This window comes from Crocodylus siamensis, chromosome 11, assembly GCF_052110815.1.
Source record: "Crocodylus siamensis isolate JL-2025a chromosome 11, ASM5211081v1, whole genome shotgun sequence".
Taxonomy (NCBI): domain Eukaryota; kingdom Metazoa; phylum Chordata; order Crocodylia; family Crocodylidae; genus Crocodylus; species Crocodylus siamensis.
In genome coordinates this window covers 49,594,077-49,619,441 of record NC_143405.1, presented here as the reverse complement: position 1 = coordinate 49,619,441, position 25,365 = coordinate 49,594,077, and the positions used below count along the sequence as shown (strand labels likewise).

The 25,365-nt window shown below is 43.2% G+C and overlaps 1 long non-coding RNA gene across 2 annotated transcripts; it reads right to left on the bottom strand.

Annotated features, from left to right (window-relative positions):
• Nucleotides 1-1,957: 1,957 nt before the first annotated feature.
• LOC149855843 (uncharacterized) lies at nt 1,958-25,365 on the bottom strand. Of its 2 annotated transcripts, none has more exons than XR_016438568.1 (3): nt 25,238-25,365; nt 14,051-14,207; nt 1,958-2,784 (listed from the first exon to the last, which is right to left on the bottom strand). It is a non-coding gene; the product is annotated as an uncharacterized LOC149855843 (long non-coding RNA). The 2 variants fall into 2 exon arrangements; XR_016438569.1 differs by having other exon boundaries at nt 14,067-14,207.

Sequence of the window (25,365 nt, the reverse complement as noted above, 5' to 3'; positions counted from 1 at the left end):
GTTCTAAGCATGATTTTGAATTGCTCCACAACCCTGCTGAAGTCCATAATTACAGCATGGCTTAGGCATATACCTGAGACAGTTCTGTCATAACTGTGTTGCAAGATCAAACAATATTTTAGCTGTGCTAGGGGATTGCTGTATGGTAACTGGGGCCCACAGCAAGTATACACAGGAACTGATGGAAACAGTTGGACTCTGATCCTCTCTCATAGGAGCTTAATACATAGGAGCTCTTGGATAGCAGCAGGTAAAACATTAGAAGCTTACCCAAGTGTTAAGAAAAAAATCTTGCTGGTCTGTTCACCATTGTGTGTAGTTAGCTGGTATAAGAAGTCTGACATTGTTAAGAAACAGGAGCTAGGGACACAATTTACAGAGAAAACCACAATGAAACATTTGACATTTTCTATTCCCCTCTTTTATTAATTTACAGAATTTATAGGAGTCTTGCTGACCTCTGGCTGAGGGAATTTCTGGCAAAGAATAGTAGTTGAACCGAGGGCTCGCACTGTTGGGCAGAATGATATGAACTGTGTTAGTTTTCAGGGGGGAAAAGACTCATGGCTGGGTTTCAGCTGATTTGCTTTGTAGCCTTCAGTGCTGGTTTCAGCCTGGAACTCAGCACTTAGATACCTGCAAGAAAATCTTCAAGGAGGGGACAAATCTCAGGTTTTATCTCTCTCTGCATGTGATATTTGGCCCACTCTTTCGGACTCAGGATTATGAGAGCTATGTCCAGTAGTGGAGGGCCAACTGACTTGCCTCAGGTCTCAGATGGAGTTTCTTTGCACTGGGAAGTACAGCAGGCATCGTTGCTACCTGCCTAGTTAAGGATAACTGGATAAGCATTGGTCAGGGATAATCTAGGTGTAGCTATGCCTATGCTACTCTATGGGTACATCTACATATGTGCTTTACTGTGGAGTTGACTAATTAGCTCTGCAGTAAATTGTCACTGTCTACACGGGTGCTGGTATTATGGTGCAGTAAATTAACTAACTCCACCACAGGATAGTACTGTATGTCCTATGGCAGAGTAATTATATGCATTGAAATGCACGTGTAGGCAGTGACAGGGGCTGGCTGGGCACAAGGGTGCTAAAGAGCGGGGTCTATGTGCTGCTTAACCCCACACTTTAGCACCATTGTGACACCTGGAGCCTGGGGCTGACCCTCCAACCCCCATGCCGGCCCAAGGGTACTCTGCCCCAGCTCAAACTGCTGTGGGCCTGGGTGCACATGCAGATAATGCACATGCAGGAGCTGCTGACTCTGGGTCAAATTGAACCAGAGTTTATCACACTGCCTTAATAGCACATGTAGATGCACCCTAGTTATTTTCCATGTTCCTGCTTTGCTGGTTGCTTCATAGGGCCAGAAAGGGATTTTTTTCCCCTCCTTCCTCAGTAGTATTAGGTATTAACTGCAGCCAAGGCTGGGGGTTTTGAGCGGGGTGTGCCAATTGTAGGTTCCTGGCTAGAGAGTCTTGCTTCTTCTCTCAGGGTCACACAGATTGCCACTTTTGGGGTCAGGAAGGAATTTTATTATGGTCAGATTGGTATGGGCTGTGGGGATTTTTGCCTTCCTCTGTAATGGGGTATGTGGCCTTCTTCATTGGATCTCCTGAGCGTATTTTAACAACCTTTGCAGCAGTGGGACATTGGCCATTGCTGTCCTCCTGCTATACTTGTGGCAAGTTAGAGCCATAAGCCTTGGATTGGGGTTTTGCATAGAAGTTTTCAAAGCCTAAATACCTGACCCATAGTCTAGTAGATATTTAACAGCTTAGAAATACCCTCCTTTCTTACCATTTTTTCAGTATTTATTTTGGTAATAACAAGTATCAACTGTAGTTTATTAATACACAATAAAGAAGAAAAAGCAGCTAATAACACAGCATGAAAATAAAATCATGTTATGAAATGTGATCTGCAGGGCTAGAAAAGTGGCCTTGTTCTCTTGTTACCCACTGTAAAGAAATCCCCCTCTCTCTGCCCCTCACTTGGGCCAAACCAGGTGACCCCTCTATCTCCTGATTTTTTTCTTGGTTCAGGCTGGTCAATCAGGTGACCTGGCCAGCTAAATTGCTAGAGGGGAGGGATGCACTCTCTTCCTTCCGAACACAGCAAGCAAATACTCCAGGCTCCTGTCTGGAGATTCACTGCAAGTAAAAAAAACAAAACAAAACCTGGGAACTACCCAGGAGTTAGGAATTATGTGGAGCCCAGTCACAGTTTAAAAGCATCACTCGCCAAGTCCAAGATTGTATAAGATTTACGCGCTTATGTTTGCTCAAAGTGTATTCTGACTTCGTCGTCTCAACCCCCACCCCTGCCCTGGAACAATAAAGGTATTGGGTTACAGGGTGCCTTGTTGAGCTACTGTGGGTACAGAGAGAGAAAGACTTTCACTCCCAAGTTGGCCAGCAAAGTTTGTCTTTTAATTTTCCCTCAGTTACCTGATGCTATTCTAGGGATGCTTTGGGCTGACAGAAGCACTGAGAAATAGTACTGTGGGCAAAGCACCCCCAAGGCTTGCAGAGTCTATATGCCCTGGGCTGCACAGAGCCCTACCAGAGACCAGTGCCCAGGTGGTGGCACCGTTACCCCAGGCTTGTGGGTGTTCTCCAGGAAGTGGGACAGCCAGCTGTAGGCTCCCCAGGGGAGCATACATATTGTGGGGTAGAGTTTGAAGGATCTTTGCTTTCTGTTTGGGCTGCTGATAGGAGGGGCAGAGGAGGCTGAGGAGGCTGGAAGGCTGAGGTCTGCTATGGTACATCTTCTGGAAAGGAAAACAGAAGACAGGGTCACCTCAAGGTGATGAATATTAAGGTATATAATGATATGGACAAACAAGCAAGCTCCAGGGAGTTAAAAAAGGGTGGCGACTCACCCACAAGATTAGTATTTAGGGTATGGACAAATGAACAAATTATAGTGACTTAAAATGGGGCACAACAACTGCTTCATGGTAACACTCAGTGTGCCTGCTCTTCCCCCACTATGAGGGCAAGCTAAGCCATGGTAATTACTATCCCTGTATAGTGTTCACTTACCATGAATTAGAAGCAGAGAATTATCATGCATGAGACTGTATTCCCCCTTTGAACTTGCTATAATTTGTTTGTTTGTTTATATCCTAAAAGCTAATCCTGTAGCAATTCTGTTTGCCCAGGAAGGAATCTTGCGTAACACAGGCAGTCTTAGCTAAATCAGACTAATAGCTGAACATGGTTATTAAACAATAGCTTCTTCCAACACAAAAGTGTAAGCTTCTCAAATACCTCTACACATTCAAGCCAAAAAAGCAGACCCTTTGTTTTATCCAGGTTGTCATACTACTGTTTTTTTACTCATTCAAGGCAAAGATTTGGATAAGACAGCACACAAACATGACCTACCACTACACACCTTGGCAATGTTTTGGAAGGCGTCTTCTTCATTCTGGACTTCTTAACCACCTTTGCTCTATTATTCTCTGCAACACCCCTACCCAACATACCTTTCCCTCAGCCCTCCCTGCATTTCCAACCAATCAGGATGACTCATAGTTACCCTAAAAGTCTGTTCTCTCTGGAGAAGCAGGCAGTTCAAGGGGGCAGTGGTTCCTTACTTGGGTTCTGAACATCACAACTTCCTATGCGTAGCGATAGATTAAATGACCACTTCTTCCATGAGTAAAGTGGTACTACTCTTCCTTGCCTTCTGTATGACTTTTGTCTTCATAAGCATCCCCATGAAACAACTGGTAAATTGGTAAATAACTGCTCTGTACAGTGTGCAAACATTTGTCATCCTTGCTGGCAGTTGCAGCTTTCTGTGCTGGTATTTTTCATAAACCAGCAAAATACCATTTTTTCCTTCCCTGGACTTTTACCTGCAGGGATAATGCTTTATAAAGCTTTACCAAGAGAATAAGGGGATTAGACTAAGGCCAGCAGCAGAGAAGGTTTGGGAATTGGGATGCAAAATTGGTGATGGGACTAGGAGGGACAAGGGTGATTATTCAGCATGGGGTAGCAAAGACAGAAAACTTCAACTTACCCATTGCTAAGTATCAGTCTTATTGGCTACACACTTGTCTCTTGGAGTTGGCTGCTTACTTTGCCTCCTTTAAGAAGGCTGGCATCACCCTTGGTAAAAGTGGCTTTATACCCAGGTCTGAATCAGCCATGAGGCCCCAAGCTAGTCTGTAACATCATGTGGCAAATCAAATCAATCTCAAATAAAAGGTGGGGGGGTGATTATAAACCAAGGAGAAAATGAGAGTCAAGATGATGCACTTGAGTCAAGAAGCCAAAAAACAACATTGAGGTAGAAATTTCCATTCAGGGGAAGCATAACTCCTATAAGAAACTGAACCCTAATTGAAAAGTATTGGTTATGGGATTTCAGTTTCCACCAAAAAGCAGAGCTTAACAGCGTGGGGTTGATACTACTGTGGTCTGTGCTATCAGCAGAGATGACGAGAGTTCGAATGGCATGTTCAGAACCATTGCAATGGTATGTTGAGATCTGAGGCTTTCCTTCCCTATTCCTTACTGCATATCCCTTGTCATTTCTCTGGACTGATGAGAAACTTCTTTTGGTGAGACCCCCACACTTATTCAGTTCTCCCGTTTGAAAATTGGGGGCGGGGGAGATAGTCTGAGGGGTTGGGTTTTTTTGTTTTTTTTTAAAGGGGTGTTGAACGCCTGGTGTGATTCCAGACATAAGTAAACAGCAGCAGGGTGCAACAATCCTTCCCAAAGGCCTCTCCTTTCCAGAAGGACTGGATTTCAGTCCTCAGTTTGCATTTGAGTTGAGGATCCTAGAATCCCCTCCCCTGTAGCATTACTCAATATACATTGTGGCACTGTCCCTGCTTTTGCCGTGCGTGGGAGGGAGGAGAGGGGCAGGAATGGCAAGGTATAAGCACCTTCCTCCTCGGAGGATGCAAATATCACTTTTTTTTTCCACATAGGGAAGATGACACACAGGACTTATCTGTAGAGCTGCCCTGATGAACCTAAACCACCCAACAAGGGAATAAACCCTGCTTACTCGTATGTAATTGGATGCACCCACACCTGGTAATGAGGCAAGCCATATTCATGACTATTGTGTTTACTCATACACCACATGCACCTTCCCCCCACCGCCCAAAAAGAAAATCAGCTCTCCAAAATTGGGATGCATGTCTTAAGCAGTGAAGCTGTCCTACCCCGCATTGCCAGAGCAGAAGCATGAAAATGCTGTTGCAAGATGGCTGCTGGCTTCTCTGAACTAGTAGGCAGGAGAGGTAGAGTCCAGTGTTAAACCTTTCACAGTCACTCTTAGCTCACTGGCCAAGGAGCTGGCAGCTATTTTGTAGCACAGCCTAGCCCCTCCATGAAAAAGCCAGCTTGAGGCCATGTCTCTGAAAAAAAGATCTTTTTTTTTTTTTACATTTTGCTTTCCAAAAAACAGACTATATTCCTTCTCATTCCAGTAATGCTATCCCTAGGAAGGGCTCTACAAGAGAACCTAATCAAAGGGCGCTTCCTCTCCAAAAACCAGCAACAAGTTGAAGAAGCTGCAGAAGCATGTAGTCCAGAGCAATTATTCATTAGGGCTGTGCAAGATGGCACTGTTCTGTTCCGACTTCAGTTTCGAGGTCTGGACAGAACAGTGTTTTGTATAGAATTTCATTTGAATTTCAGCTGGGCTGGTCCCTCACCCAATCTAACGCTGGGGATGGGAAGTCAGCCCAGGTGGACTGACTCCCCATCCCCAGCCCGATCTAGCACTGGGATGGGACCAGCACTATGGTCGAAAAGTTTTGACTAGCCTTGTTTTGTTTTGAGGCTGTTTTGAAACCTTTTGTTTCATTTTGATTTTTCCATTTTGATCTCGAAATGAGTCGAAACAGTGTCAAAATGAAACAGCCAGTGAAATTTCGCACAGTCCTATTATTCGTCTCTTGATTAAAGTGTAATACTATTGAGTTCCAGAGGGATTCCCAGCCAACCCCTAGCATCTTGGAAAATAGCAGCAGCATTTGAGGGTGGGGAGATGGCTTAAAACAGCCACTCATAAAAAGTGAGCTGTGAATGGAGCTTCTTTGAAGGTGGGACCTACAGAAACAACTCAAGTGCTTATATGGTAGCTCAGCTTGAATTCAGCGCTCATCCCATTGGTCTTCCTGATCCAAAAAAGTCACCAAATACCAAGAAGGTGGTGCTGCTGGCATCACTGCTCCCAAGAAAACCCCAGCTATTCATTCTTCTACAAAGATCATGAGACTTCAGAAATGTCTTCTGATATTTATGTACAGCCTGGGAAGCCAAGTAAATTGTGCATGAAGGAAGACTGAGCTACAATGGAACTGGGAGGTTTTCAAGTGCACTGAATAGCCAACATTTATGCAAGCGCACTCTCTGGAGAAGTCCATGTTGTCCTCTGGGCTGCATCAGGTTATGTGGACTAACTTGGATCGGGGACTGCATGGGAGGCTTCATGCAAGCAGGAAACATGACATTCAAGAAGTTCTCAGAAAATGGTAAGTTCGGATCTAGAGACCCAAGCCACAACAGCTCACCAAAATTCCTTAAGTGGCCCTCCAACCCAAATAAATGCCACCCCCTGAACAAGATCTACTTTCAGATGCAGTTTGTAAAGGAGAATATGTTACATACAGTATCTGGAAAAGGAACAACTGATTTTAAGGATACCCAAGTATGATCAAGAGTTCAGAAAATAGGAACATAGTAGGAAAAGTTTAATTACCACTTTTTTATGTCCTTGGAAAGCTAAGTAACCAACCCTGGTTTTTAACTTACAGCTTCTTATTAGGGCTGTGCAAGTAGGCAGATATTCAATCTGGCTTCAGATTCAGCCGCTTTGGATGCCAGTGATTCAATCCGGAGCTCCGGACAGGGTTTCCACTTCGATCTGGCCAGAGTGGCTCCAAAGCTTCAGAGCTGCCTCAGAGATCCGGCCATTGGGTATAATGGGAAAATCAATGACAAAATGAAATCAAACAAAAAACTACTAAGTTATAGATATTTCGTTGATTTCCCCATTATACCCTATGGCTGGATCTCCAAAGCGGCTCCAAAGCTTTTCCAAAGCACTTTGGAAGCTCTGAAGCGCTTCAGAAAGCCTAACGAAGCCAGTGTTTCGATCCAGATATGCTGCTTTGGACGCCAAAGTGTCCGAAGCTTCTCCAGATCCGAAGCAAGGTCCGAAACCTCGCACAGCTCTACTTTTTATATCTTCTTGTGACTCCTTGATATTTCTGTTTAATCAGTTTAGACTCCTTTCAACCCACTGCCTGTCATATACCTTAAACTTACTATTTCAGTTGCTCTACTGTGTTCTTTATCAGTAAGGGATCTAATCTCGCTTCCAAGGTTAAGGGTAGACTTTCAACATCACCTCTGAATTTAGCCCACTCTTTTGGGAAAAATGACATACAATGTGTATGGGAGTATAACTTACACAATTTTGACAGCGTTCTCTTTCAGGTGAACATAGATCCCTAACTACAGTAGTTCTCCATCATTTAATACTGTTGCTTCGCCTATCCTTATTAAGGAAGCATACTGATTGATTAATCTTCTTTTATCTGACGTTTATAATGATTGAAAATGGAAATCAGTCTACTCTTTTCTTTAAAGAGCAATAAAAAATACCTGGACTTATGGATGTTGCTTTCTTCAAATGAAAGAAGTCTACTTTCTTGCCCTGAGGGAGTAGGGCTGTGTAGGGTCAGTAAGGGGAAGGATCTTACAGAATGAGACTTGCATGAGCTTTCTATCATGAAGATTTGCCTGCACTACAGCTGTTCTTGGTATTCCCAAAAAGCAGAATGCTACCATGGATGCCAACACCGATGGGAAAACTAGGTTCAGCTGGGCTCAGGTGTTTTTACTGCTGAGTCAACCCCCACCTGGCTGAAAGCACTACCCAGTGCTGGTAGTGATTAAAGACATTGCTGGTATAGGTTGCAGCCAATATCAGAGACATGGATATATGACACTTACGTATATTAAGGAAAGCTACATTAATCAACACTGAATTATATACGCTATCCTCTTGGAGCCTGTGAAATAAGCCAGGAAGAGGCCAAGCAGTTACATATGAACATAAGAAGCAAAACCAACAAGAGAATCACCATCATCAGTTACAAACCAAGCCTAAAAGGAATCCCCAAATCCAAACTCCAGCATTTCATTGAAGCTTTCATTTCCCATGTCAAAGAACTGCCATACCACCCAGCATTAATGGTTTAGCCAAAAAATCTTTGTCTACTGACAACCCATAGTTATAATTATAATCCATCTAAATGGCCTGCTAATACAGATCAGCCAATCAGTCCATAGCCTGAGAAATGGCACCAAAAGATATATAACTAAATCAGTCAGAACAAAACCTTAAGTGCCGATATATTTTTCCACTGATAACATTAAGCTTCTGATTGGTTGGCTTACATTCAACGAGCCTTTATCATAGAGACAGTTGCATTGGCTAGAAAGGACCACTCTCAGTTGGCTTTTGGCCCAAAAAGGGATATGCAGGACTTCAATATTAGTAGTAGTTATTTCATGATTAATTTGTCAGCACCTTTCATTCTTCAGAGTAATTATTCCCTTCCCTTAGCTCCCTTCAGATAGAGCTAAATGAATGATTCCTTAGGAATAATTTATTTGGCACATTTAACCTCATTTAGAGTTTGAGGATAATTTACAAGCAGATCACGATTCTCCCAAATGTTATTTCTTACTCAAACTTACCCCAGGCATTTTGTGGTGAAGTGGGGGTGTTTATTTCTGTATGAACTGATGGCAAACAATGTACTGCAAATCTGGGGTGCTCGATGTGCCACTGGACTATGGCTAGTCACAAGAGTCCCACTGCAAAGTTTCTGTTCTTTGGTTATAACACTTGTACACAGGAGGAAGTTTCAGGAAGCCTTTGCAGCAGATAAATAGGACTGGGGGGGAGGGGGTGGTTGTAAACATTACACTCTCTGGAGCAGAGAGATCTTGCCTAAGGCAATCTTCCTACAAAAAATGAGGCTATTGTAAGATTTATTGATGGATTTGGACTTTAAATGATTTTTTTCTCATCACATCTAGACCAAGTAGTTGCATGTGTGATCGTATCTGTGACGGATGGAGTCAGCTTGTGGCATGGCTCATAAAACTGCCTCTATGCCAGGAAGCTGGGTAGGAGTTTGCAGAACTCTTAACTGCTGTGTCAAACAGTGACCCAGCTGAACAGAAATGTACCACACACATTGTGTTCATTGATTTGATATCGCCCTCGGGGTTGTTTCCACAAACTATTTGCAGACATTTGCATCATCCTACTTGTGAAGAGCTCAGTTAGACCTTTATCTAGTTGAATTGTCCCTGCATCAAGGTTCTTATGGGAGATTTTGCCAGTTGTCTGCAGTGTCCAAAGTTTAAATGCACTTGTCTTGAGTATTCATGAGTAACACTGCATCATGCGTATGCTGATGGAAAGCAAAGGCAAAAGGTGCAGAGTGGAAATGAAACTGCAGAGAATTCTTTACAAAGGTTGAGCACAAAAAGCACTGTACTGTTTTGCATAACAGCCAGAAAATGAAACTGAACTATTTATACTAGAAACGGAGTGCAATGAAAATGTTAAAAAAAAAGCATAAATGGTGCACAGCAAACCTGTTTTTAAATTTTTGTCAGTTATAACCCTCCAGGTGTATCGGAGTAAAAAAGGTAAGAAACGCCAATAAATGGAGATTGATGTTGGCTCCCTCTCTTTAATTATTACATTTTGGCATCGCAAAAAGGGTGCCTTTAGGCCAAAATATCAGCAGTAATGAAAGTCTGACTGCTTTTACCTTTGAGGAATGAAAGAGTTTTTTTGCTATTATTGTTAATATATAAGCTTATTAGGGATTTATTTATTTATTTATATTTGGAAATGCAGCAGATTAGCAAATCAATTATTAAGGGAGAATTTTGCATCACTGAAAGTCTGGGCCCATGAAGCCTCACTTAAGTGGGTAGTAAGGGTATGTGAAATGGGCCCTATTCAATTTGGATTCAGACTCAGCCGGAATCAGGGACAGTGATTCAATTCATTGATTCAGATCACTGTCCCCGATTCAATTTGGCCAAATCCAAATCTGAAGATTCGATGCTGATTCAGAGAATCAGCAGTTAGGATGTAGACGTGGCTTTAAATGTTTTTTCAACATACCTCAAAGTACCAGTAAAGCCTTGTGATCACTGCGATGCTGGGGTGCATAGAGCATCCCACAGGGGTGCGGGCGGAGGAACGGGGCCTCCACGTGCTTGGTGACGAACCTGTAAATGGACTGGAAGTACTTCCGGTCCACTTCCGGGTGCACCAGGGAGTGCGCAGGCCCCCCCCACCCTGTGTCCTCCCCCTGCATCCCCTCTGGTTTGGCGATTGGCCACAGGGGGACCGTGGGTGCCCCCCCAGACCCAGGAGGCACCAGTCAGCGAGCCAGGGGGAGGGCTCAGGGGGGCCCCTGTGCACTCCCCAGCAGATCCAGAAGTGGACTGGAAGTGTTTTGGTCCACTTCTAGGTCTGCTGCCAAGTGCACTGGGGAACCCCCCACGCCCCTGTGGGACGCTCCATGCGCCCCAGCATTGCAGTGTTCACAACCCGCCTGCTACTTAGAGGTATATAGAAAAACATTTAAAGCTGTGTTTTAGGTCCGCATGAGGTGGCTAGTATTCGTTTTGGATTCAGATTCGGCCAATTCAGGGGACAGCGATTCAACTCGGTGATTCAAATCACTGTCCCAAATCAATTTGGCCGAATCTGACTCGGAGATTTGGCTGCTGCTGAATCTCCGAATTACGTAGGCCTGTGCCCTGTCCACTCTCCCAGCCCCAACAGTGGCTGCCCTGCCAGCCCCAGCTCCTGGTACTTGAGGAAAAAAAAAGCCCCACTCACAGGGTGCTGCTGGGCAAAGGGGGGGTGATCCCCGCTGCCCCCACTGCCCAAAGCTGCGTGGGAGGCTCTGCATGAGCCCCACAATCCCCCCCACACTGTCCCAGCCCCCCATGGCTGTCCTGCCTGCCCCAGCTTCAGCCCTTTAAGACAAAAAACAATAAAAACACCCCTGGACACACTGCTTCCTGTCCAGCAGGGGGGCAATCCCTACTGCCCCCTCATTGTCCCATGCTGCATGGGGGGCTCTTCCTGAAGCCCTGAGGCTGCTGCAGGAGCTGGTGAGTTTGTGGATTTTTTTTTAAAGGGCTGAAGTTGGGGTGGGCAGGGCAGCCATGGGTGGGGCTCAGGCTGTGGGGGGGTGTCTGCGGCCTTGTGCAGAGCCCCCTGTGCAGTGTGGGGCAGCAGAGATCACCCCCCACCCATCAGCACCTGGTGAATCAGGGCTTTTTTTTAAACAACTAAGAGTTGGGGTGACAGGGGCAGCCATGGGGGGCAGAGTGGGGCTGGGGGAGCAGGCAGGGGATGGGGACTGCCTGAATCATCGAAGCTCTCGGAGAGCTTCGAATCAATTTGGACCTTTTTATTGGTTTCCTGATTCGATTCAGATACTAAAAATCAGGCCGAATCTCCTGCAAATTGAATCAGCACCTGAAGCTTCACACAGCCCTGCTGTATTAATGTCTGAGTCCTGACTCTTTTTGAATCGATTCAGAGAGATTAAAGGGTCCTCTGATTCAATTCGGATTCAGAGATTTGGCCACTGAATTGGGCCAAATCTCCACTGAATCAAATCAGGGACCAAAGCTTCACTCAGCCCTAGTAGGTCACCCTTACATGAAAAGTTTTATTCATTCAAAAGAGATTACAGGCTTCCAGGATGTGGCTTTTAGATTGTAAGCTAGTTGGAGCATGGAGCTGCTTCATTTTAATTGGAAAGTACAGTACATCATGATGGCAGAAATAAAACTTAATTATAAAAGAGCCAAACTGTGGAAATAACAGATGCTCATAAAAAGAATCACGGCTGGTTTTATTTTTTTTTGGTAGTTAATCTAGGAAACTTATTCTACCAATGCATCTGCCAGTGGTCATTTGAAAAGGACTGTGACACGCAAGCAATAAAAAACTCCAAATCCAAACTTTGTACCGTAATTACAGAACTGGAGACAGACCCTCAACTCTGCCGGGACTTACTCTATTCTAAAATCAGCCCTCATACGCAACCCACATGCTGAAGGCTATCTTTAGAACAGAAGCCCTTCCCACATATACCAACTCAATGACTTTTTTGGAGGTGGCAAAAAGTTCCTTCTCATGTTGCCTTTTGGCTTTCAAACAGCAAAAAATTAGGCAAGAGAATGGAGCAGAGAGGAGAGCTAGTAAATTTAGTAATGTCATTTTGTAGATGCTCAACATTTTTTGAGCCATGGGTTCTGAAAAAAGGCAAACGCTTAAAGTAAAACGCAGTTACAGATGGGAGATCTCCCTCTTTCCGTGTCCATACCATGCAAAATTGCAAAGTTCACCTGGGTTTGAAGAGAGAACATAAATCAAAGCAGGTTTTTTCCCTCACCCCCCACACCAAGATTTGAAAATGAGAGCAACCTTTTTTTTGCATAGTCCTGGCCCGCATTTTGTGCATACAAAAGACCCAGGCAAGTTTCAGAAGGCTTTGCATTCCATTTCAGTACATTTCCATTAGCGTGACTTCCCTGCCAAAACCACAAGGGATGAGGTAAGGGGGAAAAACCCAGGGACTGTTGCTGAAACTTGTCCTGAACAAGGTGAGATGAGCCTTGAATCCAGAAGATTTCATTTAATCTTTATAGAGGCAGCAGAAAGGGTAATACCCTTCAAATGAGAGCTACCAGCTGTGTTTTCATTGGCCAACTCGTTGCTCTCTGCTCTGTCTGTCACAAGCTGTCTTCACGCGACCGACAGATTATTAAAATACAGCTGCATTCAAGAGTCCTGTCCCTGCAACATTTGGCAAAACAGAATTCATCTGTATATTTCAATATGCTGATTGAACCAAATTAAGAAGCCGAGTGGAACGATAATGCTGTATGTCTGTGATCCAGCATCTTGGGATGGTAATTGTGTGTTGTTCCCATCTCAGGGCAACTGATGCTGTTTATAGGCTCAGAGTACAGCCGTGTTTTTATTTTTAAAGCAGCATTATGAAAGGGGAATTTGTCCCTAATGCTCACTATATTGCTGCTTTAACTGGCTTGTTTCAGGATATCATACACAAAGCAGGGATTGCTACAATGAATGGCTGAATCAAGAGCAGACCTCACATAAGTACTTCATAACTTACAATTCTCCACAGCAGAAGAGAAACCACTTATTTTCCTTAGTAATGGGCCAAACTGGCAGCCTGATGAATAGCTTAATATAGTTGATAATACTAAAAAAAGAAAGAGCCTGTTTCTGTATGCAACTAAGTTACCACCCCACCCAGTGCAATGGGAAAAAATGAACTGGGTGAACTGACAGTCCAGTGGTGACTGAGAATGACTGCAGCTTTATTTCTGTGCTTGGGTGTTGTACACGATCACAAGCAGCAAGGGAGAAGAGAGGCAGTTTGATAGGAGAAGCAAAGCCCAAAGGGGGAAAAAAAAATAAATGGAAATATTTTGTTCCATGAAGAAATTTACCTTCATGTCTTTCTAGGAAAGGTTTGACATGATTTTGAACTTGAGGGGCATAGTCCAACAGCAGAGATGGATCCAAACAGGAACATTATTCAGATCTGAGATGCGCAGTGTTCAGATCTGAGTATTTTAGTGGACGCTTCTGTCAAACCAAAACCTGAATGTGAACATTACTGAGATTGGGAGGTGTGTGAAACTGCAATATAGCTTTAATAATGGGGAGGGGGGGGAGGGGGGGGGAAGGGGACAGCAATATCTCAGTTCGGCAAGAGATTCTCCAGTGAAACCATTTTCTACCACTTGACAATGCTTCTGTTTCACCTCCAGTTCTTCTACAGCAGCTTCCCCTGCTCCCTTCCCAATTAAAATGAAACTTAGGACCCAGATGCCTCTGTGCTTGGACAAAACAGGATTTCTCCTTGTTAACATTTGCATGCACATATAACTCATTATTACCCATAATGAGCCTTACAGCATGGGGAAGTGGCTGGTCGGGTGCAGTGACTGGCTTGTTTGATACCAGAGATACTGCTGGTTTTGGAACTCCATCGCTGTTCACGTTTCCTTTGCGTTATTAGCCCTTTCGTTTTCTTTCTTCCTCCATGTCTCTAACCTGAACAGAAGACAAAGCAACAGCCTGTGTTAGGCTTTATTCATCATACCACTTCTTATCTTCTCCACTCTCCCAACTCTGAAGCAAGAATTGCTGCAAGATGAAGGTTAATGGTCTTCATGATAAAGGACTAAAATTGAACCGATAGACTCCAGAAATCTCCCTACAACCACTAAGAAGGGCCATTTCTGAGTTTGTTTCTACTAACACCTCCATCACAAGAACCAGGCATTATTACTTGAGTTTTCCATTCTCTTCAGAAGATGTTCAAAGGAAAATAGTTTTTTTGTTCAAGCATCAGGACTGGATGTTAAAAGATTCAAGGTCTATTTCTATTGCTACTCCCGATTCACTGTGGGCAAGTCACTTTGAGCAACGTTTTCAAAAGAGGGTGCTGGATATTCTGAACAACACAGGTACGGCTCTTACAGACTACATCTGGGTACTAGCACCTCTGAAAGTCAAGGTACAAGTGTCTAGATTTGGGCACTTCTGAACATCTGAACCCTAAATGATCTGTCCCTCAGGAAAAATAACGCTGATCTGGCTCTCAGGGGTGCTGAGAGATGTAACTTCACAGTTGTTTGCAAAGTGCTTTTGTAGTCTTAGAAGGAAGAACGTGGAAAAAGGCAAGGTGCTTCCTTTCATCCTACCTTATTATTTTGCATTTTGACTGGCCCAATATTTTGTAAAGAATGAACTTTGCACACGCTGAAAATAGACCATGATGGTGCACATTATTTTACTCAACTTCAGTGGTGACATCAGAGCTCGATGACAGTCAGCCAAGTTCGGTCTCTCTTAGTAGTAGCTTAAAGCAGAAGATTGGAGAGGAAAGGACTGAACGTTTTCATAAGCTTGGGCAGGAACTGCCGTATTCGGAGTACTACTAACAGCAACAGCATCAGATCCTGCTCTGTGGCCTAAAACCTCAACATGTTGTACCTCACTGGCGCGCTCTCAGTCCAGGTCTTGCCATTACCATTTTCTTCTTGGTAAACTTTCCTCCTCACAGAGGTCCTAAGGATAAATAGTTATTGAGACTCATTCAACAGTTATAATCAAGGAAAAGATTTTTCAAATATGGAAAATTAGAGAGTGAGAGAACGTTTGATTTGAAAAAAGAAAAAAAGGTGGAATCCGATGTAGTATGAGAAACGCTCTTTTTAAAAAAGCTTTTGTTTTGAAGTAAAAAAAAAAAAAGCAGGATTCTCTGTCACTTGGATGTTTTTAAATCTATGTTCCATTAGGGAATATGCACCCTTTATATTAATTAAAAAAAAAATGTAATGTCTTATAAAAACTCTAAAACTCCTCACTCACATTTTTGATGCATTCATTTCCAATGTACAATGGCTGTACAATGCCACCTGAGGCAATGCTATTTTAAGCTTATGAAGCGGGCTGACAGCAGTTACAAATAAACCAGTATAAGTGATCAAAAACATGTTCAAATCTGTAACAAAACAGAAGTTCAGTGCACATAAACCACTTTCATAATGGCTGAAACCAGTCTGCAATAAATCTGGATGGATGTAGTATCAGAATTAACTGATTTAAGTTAAATCTGTTTATTGAATTTCTGTCCTAGATCTCCTCCAGATTCGAGTCAACTCTCAGCCCCCCCGGCATGCCAGGATGCTTTGCACCTTCCCCACAAAGCCCCTTGCAGGGTGGGTGGATTAGCTTTGGCCCAAGCTGTCTACTCCAGCCCAGCAGGAGGTGCACTGTAGCGCCCTCCAGCTTCTGGCCTGGGCCACTTGGCTGCATTTCCAGAATTAAAAGTGAATGTCTGTGCACTTGCTTACTGGTTCAGTCTATACAGCTTAGACGGACGTGCAAAGATTGAATCGATTCAGCCTCAGGCTTTTTAACTGTCTGTACTTAGCCTTTAACTTTCTTTACACCTCTGGCCCTCCAAACTAAGGGAAAGCATCTTTGATGTTTAACTAGGTCATAGGTTCTCAGATAAACAGTCAGAGGATTCAGTGGAGACAGCATCACTTGGCAGGTTTCAAAGAGGAAAATTCCCAATGAGAATGATTTAAAAAAAACCCTGAACATCTACCTATGTCTGCTGAGTACAGGAGGAAGAGCGGTATCTGCATGCATCTGTTCAATGGTAGAATCGGCTGATCAGAGCTGCTTGCAAGAAGGTTCAGACAAAGCTGTTCAGATGTTTTAATTTCCAGCTCCCCTGCATTCAAGGGCAGGGTGGTGCTACTCTCTGTTATTTGTCAACTCTATATACACACCATCACTGCTGTTACTGTCTGATTCACACAGGAGGAACCTGGCATGAAGAACATAAATGCTCTGCACTCTTGTCCCTAGGGAGCTGTTTGGGTTCGTAGGTCTCACACAACAAAACGGGGTGAGCAGGCTCAAGAAAGGCACGAAAAAGTAACAGGAACTAGAAATTAGGGGGTTGTGCAAAACAGGCCCCATTCGATTCGGATTCAGCCTGAATCAGGGGCAGCGATTTAATCCATTCATTCAAATCACTGTCCCCAATTCGATTTGGCCAAATCTGAATCTGATGATTTGATGCATCAGTGATTTGGACACAGACACAGCTTTAAAAGTTTTTTCTACATACCTTGAGGTAGCAGCATGGCTCAAGATCGCTGCAGTGCTGGGGTGCATGGAGCATCCCACAGCAGTGCCGGGGGGGTCTCCAGCATGCTCGGCAGCAAGCCCAGAAGTAGACCAGATGGACTTAATTTAAAAGCTGTCTCAACGTCCAAATCACTGAATCTGTCCAAGTCAATTCAGAGAGATTAAAGAGTCATCTGATTCGATTTGGATTTGGAGATTCAGCCACCGAATGTCTGCCAAATCAAATCAGAGACCGAAGCTTTGCACAGTCCTACTGGAAATACCTCACAGCAGGTTCTTTAAAGTGGGATTAGCTGTATAGAGCCCACAAGCAGGTTTTTATCCTGCTTTACCAATCACCAAATGATCAACTATGTCTTAATTGTGAGATTTATTTACAGAGATGATGGAGGCAGCAAATAAAAGCATTCTTCTCAGACCCCCAGCCTGGAGTGCTGGCAGGCTGAAAAATCACCCTTTGACTTGTAAAAGAAGCACATTTCACATGGGGAGTCACGGACAGAGAAAAAGAAAATCAATATGGAACAACATAATCTGTTATTTACACTAAGTCAGTCTACTCTTTATTGCTAAAGGCCTTACAGCTCTTAATAATGAACATTTGTCAAACAGACCATTAAATGTTTTGCCTTGTTCCTTTGACTGGTGATAGAAATGCTAGGTTTAAATAAGGGCTGTACAAGCGAAAGGGAAGTTGTAAAACTCTACCTGGATGAGGTTTAACAGGGGAAACAGCACTTCACACATAAACCAGGTACTGGCTTCTGGTTGGGAGTGAGACTCCCACATGTAGTTTGCTCTCTCTCGGAAGGGAAAAAGCAGACTCTACATGAAAAATGACCCTTCAGATATTTCTATCTATGAAGATTTTTTCCCATAGCATCATTGCATCCCGTTCTTTAAAAGGACCCACATTAAATGCAGCAAAAGAGAATAACAGTCAGACTGAATTCAGCAGTAGCATTTTAAACTGGAGGGTGACTGGCATGATAATTTAATCTTGCTCATGTGGAAAGCGAAAAGTTGTTCTAATGTTCTGAATGCTGGGCTTGGAGATTGAATCTTCACTGCATTTGATCTTTTTTTTTTAATTTGTCAGCTGAGAAAATCCAGATCTAAAGTAAAGTTGACAAATTTATCTCACGAGGTGAATTCCAATGAAAACAACTGTCTATGCTGTATCTTGGCCCTACTGTTGAGTTTGATGATTGCTGTCTCTTGCTTTCCCATCTGCTTTCTGTTTGTAGCCACTCCTTTTTTCCCTTGTCTCCAGCATCACTGGCCTGAGATTTCATCCTTGGAGTGGATGCCTTATAGTTTCCTGTACAATTCTCTCTTTTTAAATGCCAGACCTTCGGAGTAGGGATGAACAGAATCTCTCCTTTGGATCATACGCAACCCAATGAGTTCTGCAAAGTTGGTGGTAGCCACCTTCATTGGTATTGCAGTCCATAGAGATGGCAAATCTTTGTTCTTGTGCTCTGTTTGGGTGCTTTCTGTTTAAGATGGAGAATTGTGTACTGGGAAGCAAAGCCTCTGTGCACAACCCCATCTCATGACAAATGAAGACTTGTAACTGGGTCCTTTATTAACAACTCAGGTATGCTCTATGTCCTTTGTCCAAGTCAAGTTCTCCTGCTCAGGCCAAGAGCAGACTGTTTGAAAAGCTGATTCTGACACTTCAAGTAGACTAAGGAATTTCTCTGCTGCCTTACAGTAGTTACGAAGTGCAATGTTGTTCCCCAATTTCATAAGCTTTAAGGGAAGGCAGTTGCTCTGAACTATTCTTTCTTCTCAGGCGGTATCCTGAAGCTGTAAAATCAGTCTGAAAGAGTATCCTATGGTACTGCAGTCCTGTAGTTTCCCTTTCCTCTGTGTAGATTTAGTCCTTTTCGCAACACGTGCACACTTGTTTTAATCAACTCACCGTCATTGTGCCATTTAATGATCATAAGTAGAAATACAGAGCTCCTCAAGGAATATTCCTGTATTTTCTACTAGAATAATTGCTCCCAAGTTACACAGCAGAGACAGCAATACAGACATGCATGCTCATGACCAAGACAAAAATCAGAACATTTAAGCTTAAGCCTAACCGTCTTGACAGGGACGGGGCAGCAATTTATGGACTCTGATAAAGACAGGGACCTTTCCAGACATTTTCTTTTTGCTATAGCTGCTAAATATTCATGCTGCTCACACTAAATATTCATGTTGCTAATATTAGCTGCTAAATATTCATGGTGTTCATCATGCTCAGTAGTATAACAGATGCATCTCTTTCCTCAGGTCTTCTAGTGGCCATCAGTCTAGCTCTATAAAGGGTTCTACTTACTCTTCAGAGGCATTAGGGTGAGTAGGTAACAGGTTTCCAGAAAAAAGTGAGAATATGTCCCATAATGGGCCCACTTGGAACTGTCCCAAATAGGTACACTGTGGCACAAGAGTACAAGGATGATTCCCCCCATTCCTGTGTCTTCTTTGCTTGGGGCAACATCTCTACAGCTACTCCTCACTTAAGACTGTAGTTACATTCTTGAGAAATGCAACTTTAAGCAAAACGATGTTAAGCAAATCCAATTATGTCACAGGAGTTACCTACTAGCAGGCAGTGGCCAAACAACATTAAAACCAAACATTGCACGGCTTTAAACAAGTACGTTCTTTAATAGATCAGTGGTGTAATAACAAAACGTTAACTGGGATGACGTTAAGTGAGGAGTACCTGTACTTGGGACAGGGAAAATGCTACCCGGACTTACGGTTCTCAGTTGAATCCCTGGGAAGGATGGTGGAGACATGCTATCTCCTGGAGATCCCCTGTAAATGTTGTGCTTTGGCACCATCCCAACATGGGCTAGTGCCAATCTACCCTTATTTCAGCAAAGCAATGAAGTGCATGTGTTTAACTGTAAGTACATGAACAGTCCAATTAGCTTTAGTTTTTGTGAGAACACAGTGGCCGGAGGAGGACACATCCCAAGCTGTAACCCCAACATTTGCAGTTAGGATGGCATGGTCAAGAAGAGATTGGTTTTGAGCAAAAATTGAAGAACTTATTCTTGTTCCCCACCTATGATATCACTAGTGCAGTAATAGACAGTGATACATACAGAATAAGGATGTTAGCTGGAAATACTTTGAAATGCTGTCACGATGTGAATGATTTTCTTTAGAGCATAAAATCAGGCTTCAAAGTGATTTTCCATCTGCTATAACACAAAAAGAATATGAATGCAATTACAGATGGCCTTGAGTATATGGAAGAGCAAAACTGGCTTTAACCGGATTCAGTTGTTCTTCAGAGTCTCTTAAGAAATTTAAAATCCCAAAGAAATCCTGAATCTGGCTAGATGGATGTAACAGGAACAGGATTTCTGCACAGCAGAAAGAACGTGCCTTTGATTATTTGAAAATGCATGATTTAATCATTCCACTGTGCATAACTTTCCTTAGCCAGTGCCGCAGCCTGAAAGAGACAGGGAGAAACTACATTAGATAAAACTTCCAAGAGATTGGAATCAAAAGATTCAATCCTAGGAGATCCAGAAGATCCTCATGTACTTTGTGACTTCACAGAGAGCTCTGCATGTACCTTCCAGGAGTTGACCAAAATGGAGTCTTCCCTTCAAATATACTCTTGTGTTGAATGACCAAAAAAAATCTTCACCCCCACATTGAGAAGCACCTTCTGCCCCAACAATTCACAGCATGGAAAAAAAGACAAAGGTTCAAAAAGGCTCATTCAAAAATGTTCACGGTTCACTCGCAGATCGACTCCAAGAGCCTCCAAGATCTACCGCAAGAGGCTTCAAGATCTACCGGTAGTTCAAGATCCACTGGCTGGTGACCACTGCTCTAGGCTATAGGATCCTCAGGGGCTGAAACTGGATTTGAAACCTACCTGGAAAGCACCTACTCCCTCCTTTACACTACACAGATACTAATACATTACAGAGTAATTCTCCTTTCTCTAGCCACTGGCTGCTTGTGGTAATCCACAACAGTGTTTTGATTAACAATAGACAGTTCATTAGGCACAATTAGCAGAGAGAGCTACTATTTTTCTTGCTTACACTATTCGGTGTGCTCCCTTCTTTACTGCCCAATCCTTTCCTTTGCTACCTTTAATACTAGAGCTGAGAAACAACCAGGGCGCAGTTGAGCTTATACCATGGGCAAAATTTGCTATACAAGTTTCCTTTACAACTGGGAACAGAGGAACCTTATTCTGTCTATAGAAATATGCTGTCGTGCATTTGTGACGCATATATTTAAAACATGATGCTATTGGGTGTATGGGGAACCAGCCACTGTAACAGCCTGGCTTGAACACAGAAGAGTAAGCATGGATTCAAATCCCAACTTCCCAGTTCTTCTTCTCTACACCATTATGCTCTGGCAGACACTTTCACAAAATGGCTTTGGTAGCTAATGAAAAGAAATAATACACACTTAGGGAGTGCATAAATCCATTAGGGAGCATCTATATGAATAAAAGCACGTGAAAGGTGCCAAATCGAGAGGAAACACAAGTCTTTTCTGCAAATTACTTGTACCTAAGCTTTCTCATGCTATTGTACCTCAAGCAGACAGGAAGAACTATATAAGAAAGAGAGGGAATTTCAGTCTTAGTGTTCATACAGACCTGCTCAGAAAGAAAAGTCTGGAGAGAGGCTGAGAGCAATGCATAAATCAGTCTTCTAGAAAGCAAACTGAGACCACAAACTATTTCACATGGACCAAACAGAATGACTTGGACTGGATTTGTTTTGGTGACTGAAAGAGGAAAAGTCTCATGCCTGAGCTCATAGTTCGGTCCCTTGCTTTATTAAATGGTTTTAAGGGTGAAAGTATATCAGAATTTAGTACCCTGAGATACCAGCCAAGTCCACCGTACACAGATGTCATGTACTCAGGTGTTTCTGCAACGATCATGAACAGCCCTTGCACATTACATAGTCAGGTTTCTTCCTGTGCCCTTTGAGAAAAGGAACAATAACTCCCATAGCACAGAGAAGAGGAATAATCCCTACCTCTTTAAATATCAGAGAGAATAAAGCTTCACAGTAGCAGTTTTGAAAATGAATGGAACGTCATACCTTGCCAGAACCATAGCTCTATATCTTTCATGCAACAGTTGAAGAAATCAATAGCACTCAAGGCAGAACAAGGTGCTGCCTTTGTGACACTGATTTAGATTTTTAGCAATATTACTAGCTCTTCTCCTTCAAATACAAAATCCTGAACTTGGATCTGGCAGGTAGGTAAAAGCGACACTGATTCCCTTTCTTCTTTAAAAAGAGTGTACTTATCGTTTGGGAGTCTACACATGCATCCACAGTTTTGGGTTGCAAATAGTCTTTGTATTATAAGTTGAAACTCTCCAATTAGGAAGTGGAAGCCCCTCAAAAGAGCACAGTCTCTGTTATCACTTCTGCAACACTTCACAGTGGAAAACCCCCAAGGAGTTTGAGATAAGGGAGGCAGACCTTCAGCTCTGGAATTCACTTTCCCTGTTGGGTTGACAGAATCCAATCCGCTGGTGTCTTGATTTGAGCAGACTGTCTGCCAGTGTAGGAGTAGGGCTGCTCTAGTCATGGTGGTCCAGGCAATAATGTTACAGTCAAGGAGGTTTTCAGTGACATCTTTTATTGGACCAGTTGTATGGTTGGGCAAGATTTCATGAGGTTCAATAAGAACAAGTGCAAGGTCCTGCACTTTGGATAGAACAATCCCATGCACCAGTACAGGGTGTGGACCGATTGCCTAAGCATCACCCGTGCAGAAAAGGCTGTAGGAGTTAGAGTGGACAATAAACTGAATAAGAGTTAACAGCATGCCTTACTGCCAAAAAGACTAATGGCATACTGGGATGCATTAGGAGGAGCATTGTCAGCAGATTGAGGGTAGTGATTATTTCCCTCTATTTGGCACTGGTGAAGCTATATCTGGAGTACTATGTCCAGTTTCAGGCTCCCCACTACAGAAAGGATGTAGACAAATTGCAGAATGTCCAGTGGAGGGTAACAGAAATGGTTAGAGGACTGAGGCACATGACTTCTGAGGAGAGGCTGAGGAAACTGGGCTTATTTAGTCTGAAGAAGAGAAAAATGAGGTGGGATTTAATAGCAGCCTTCAACTCCTTGAAAGTGGTGCCAAGGAGGATGGAGATGGACTGTTTTCAGTGTTAGCAGATAATAGAACAAAGATCAATGGCCTCAAGGTGCAGTAAGGGAAGTTTAGGCTGGATATTAGGGAAAAAACCCCTCTTACTAGGAGGGTAGTAAAGCACTGGAACAAACTACCCAGAGAGGTTGTGGAATCTCTATCCTTGGAAGTTGTAGGCTAGAGAAAACCTTGGCTGGGATAATATAGTTGGGGCTGGTCCTGCTTTGAGCAGGCAGTTGAACTAGATGACCTCCTGGAGTCGCTTCCAACCCTCATTCTCTATGATTCTCTAAGATGTCAGAGCATAAAGCACTTTCTGCCCAAAACCTTATCTAACTTCTTTCCTAATTACACAGTTCATCTAATGAAAGATATCACCAAAAATTCCTTGCCTTTTCTAAAATATGAATAGATCTTTTGGATATTTAAATCATCCCTATTACCATAATTTGAGCACTTCACAATCTCAAATATCTTTAACATTCCAGATAATGTCATTATCCCCACTTTGAGGGATATGAGGTAGAGACACTAAGGCTAGGAACAGATATTATACCTAAACCAGCTTAAGTGATCAGAATCTGGTATAAACCTTTAACAGAACATAAGTTCAGTGCACATAAACCAGCTTCAAAATGGCTGAAACTTGTTTAAGATAAACCTAGTTGAATGTAGTATCAGACTTAACTGATTTGGGTCAGACCGGTTTATGCAATGTCTTTCCCAAACCCCTTCCTGGTTTAACATAAACCAGAGTTCCCCAGATGCTTTGCAGCCTTGGGCTGTGCTGTCTGCTCAAGAGAGCAGAGCTGGCCGCACTCCTCTTCTCCCTAGCCAGAGCTCTGGAGACTGCAGGCACAGAAGGGTCTCCCTTGCTTCCCCCTGCCCCACCCTCCAGGGATTCCTCCCTCCCTCCCAGCTCCCACAGCATGGACACCAGCCCTACAGACCCTAGGCATGTGGTATGCTAGCTAATGCTGAGAGGTGTGTGTGTGTGTGTGTGTGTGTGTGTGTGCGCATCTCCAATTTCACTGGCACAGGCAGACAGAGCAGTGCCTGCTTAGGACTTTTTGGAGATAATCAACTGGTCAGCTGGTAATGCCCCTCAGGTCCTTCCTTGGAAAAAGCTGTTTAAGAAGAGCTTGAACTAATGAAAGAGGCTTTTGTTTTGTTGATGGGCTGATAAACACTGTGTTATCAGCTCCCTTCTGGCTCCCATACCCATCAGGTTTACAGACAATATGAAGAAGCAGAGAGAAGAAGATTGAAAAGCTCAGTATTGTCAATAGATACATACACTGCACATCCCCCTTTGCCTAAGAGTGCTAGCCAGGGGCTGGCAACCCTCCCAGCCCTTGAGCAGCAAGCAGGGAATCAGAGCATCCTGCTGGGGCCTAGCCACACGCCCCCTCAGCTCAGCATTGTGGAAGGGATGGGAGGGCTGCTCTAGCACCTGCCGGCTTCTAGCCTGAGCCACTGCAGGCATGTGCCTGCATTTCTTCAGCCCAGAGGGAATGTCTGTACAGTTGCAAACCACTTCAGACTAGACAGATTAGATTAACCTAAAAAGATTGAATCAATTCAGGCTCAGGCTTTTTGAATGTCTGTCCTTAGCCTAAGTAACTTGCCAGAGGCAAGTCTGAGGTGGAACTGAGCAGGGAAGTGAGTTCAGTTCTCTTCATCCCTAACCACTAGAGATCATTTCTTCCAACTGGGCAGGTTTGTTATTTTTAGCATCTGACAGAGATTGAAATTGGATTTTGCATTGTGTGTCCTAGTTATTACACATAAAAAAGTAAGAGTGCTGTTAAACAAATTAACTATCGAACCCAAACAAGATCATCTGACTGGGAAGAGTGGCCAGTTCATATTATTCTCGACAGAGGTTGAACCATGACAGGTTATAAAGAACAGGTTATGATGGGTTATGTAGGAACTCTACTGAATTACACAGATAACCTGGCTAAGATCTGTCAGTGGGCATAAAAGTGCCAATGTCAGGAATCTTCAAAGGGGATGGGATTTTTAAATTGGAGAAGTGTAAACTTCAGTGATTAAGATACTATTAAAAAGAAAGAAAAGAAAGAACGAAAGAAAAAAAAGAAACAAAACTAAAGAAACAAATGTATCATGGAACTAAAACGAGCCCTATTTCCAAAGCATAACATTCTGGTCATGAAAGCCCTTGGAACATATTTCCAATGATAAATGCATCTTTTTCTTTCTTGTTTATCACATACCTCAGCTGCAGGAGCAGGAATCACTCTTTCTTCTGGCACAGAGAGAAAAAAACAGTACAAAAATAAGCAGGAGCCAAGACGAAGAAAGATTTTATAATCTCTAGCTGCTAATGTTACTTGCATGTATC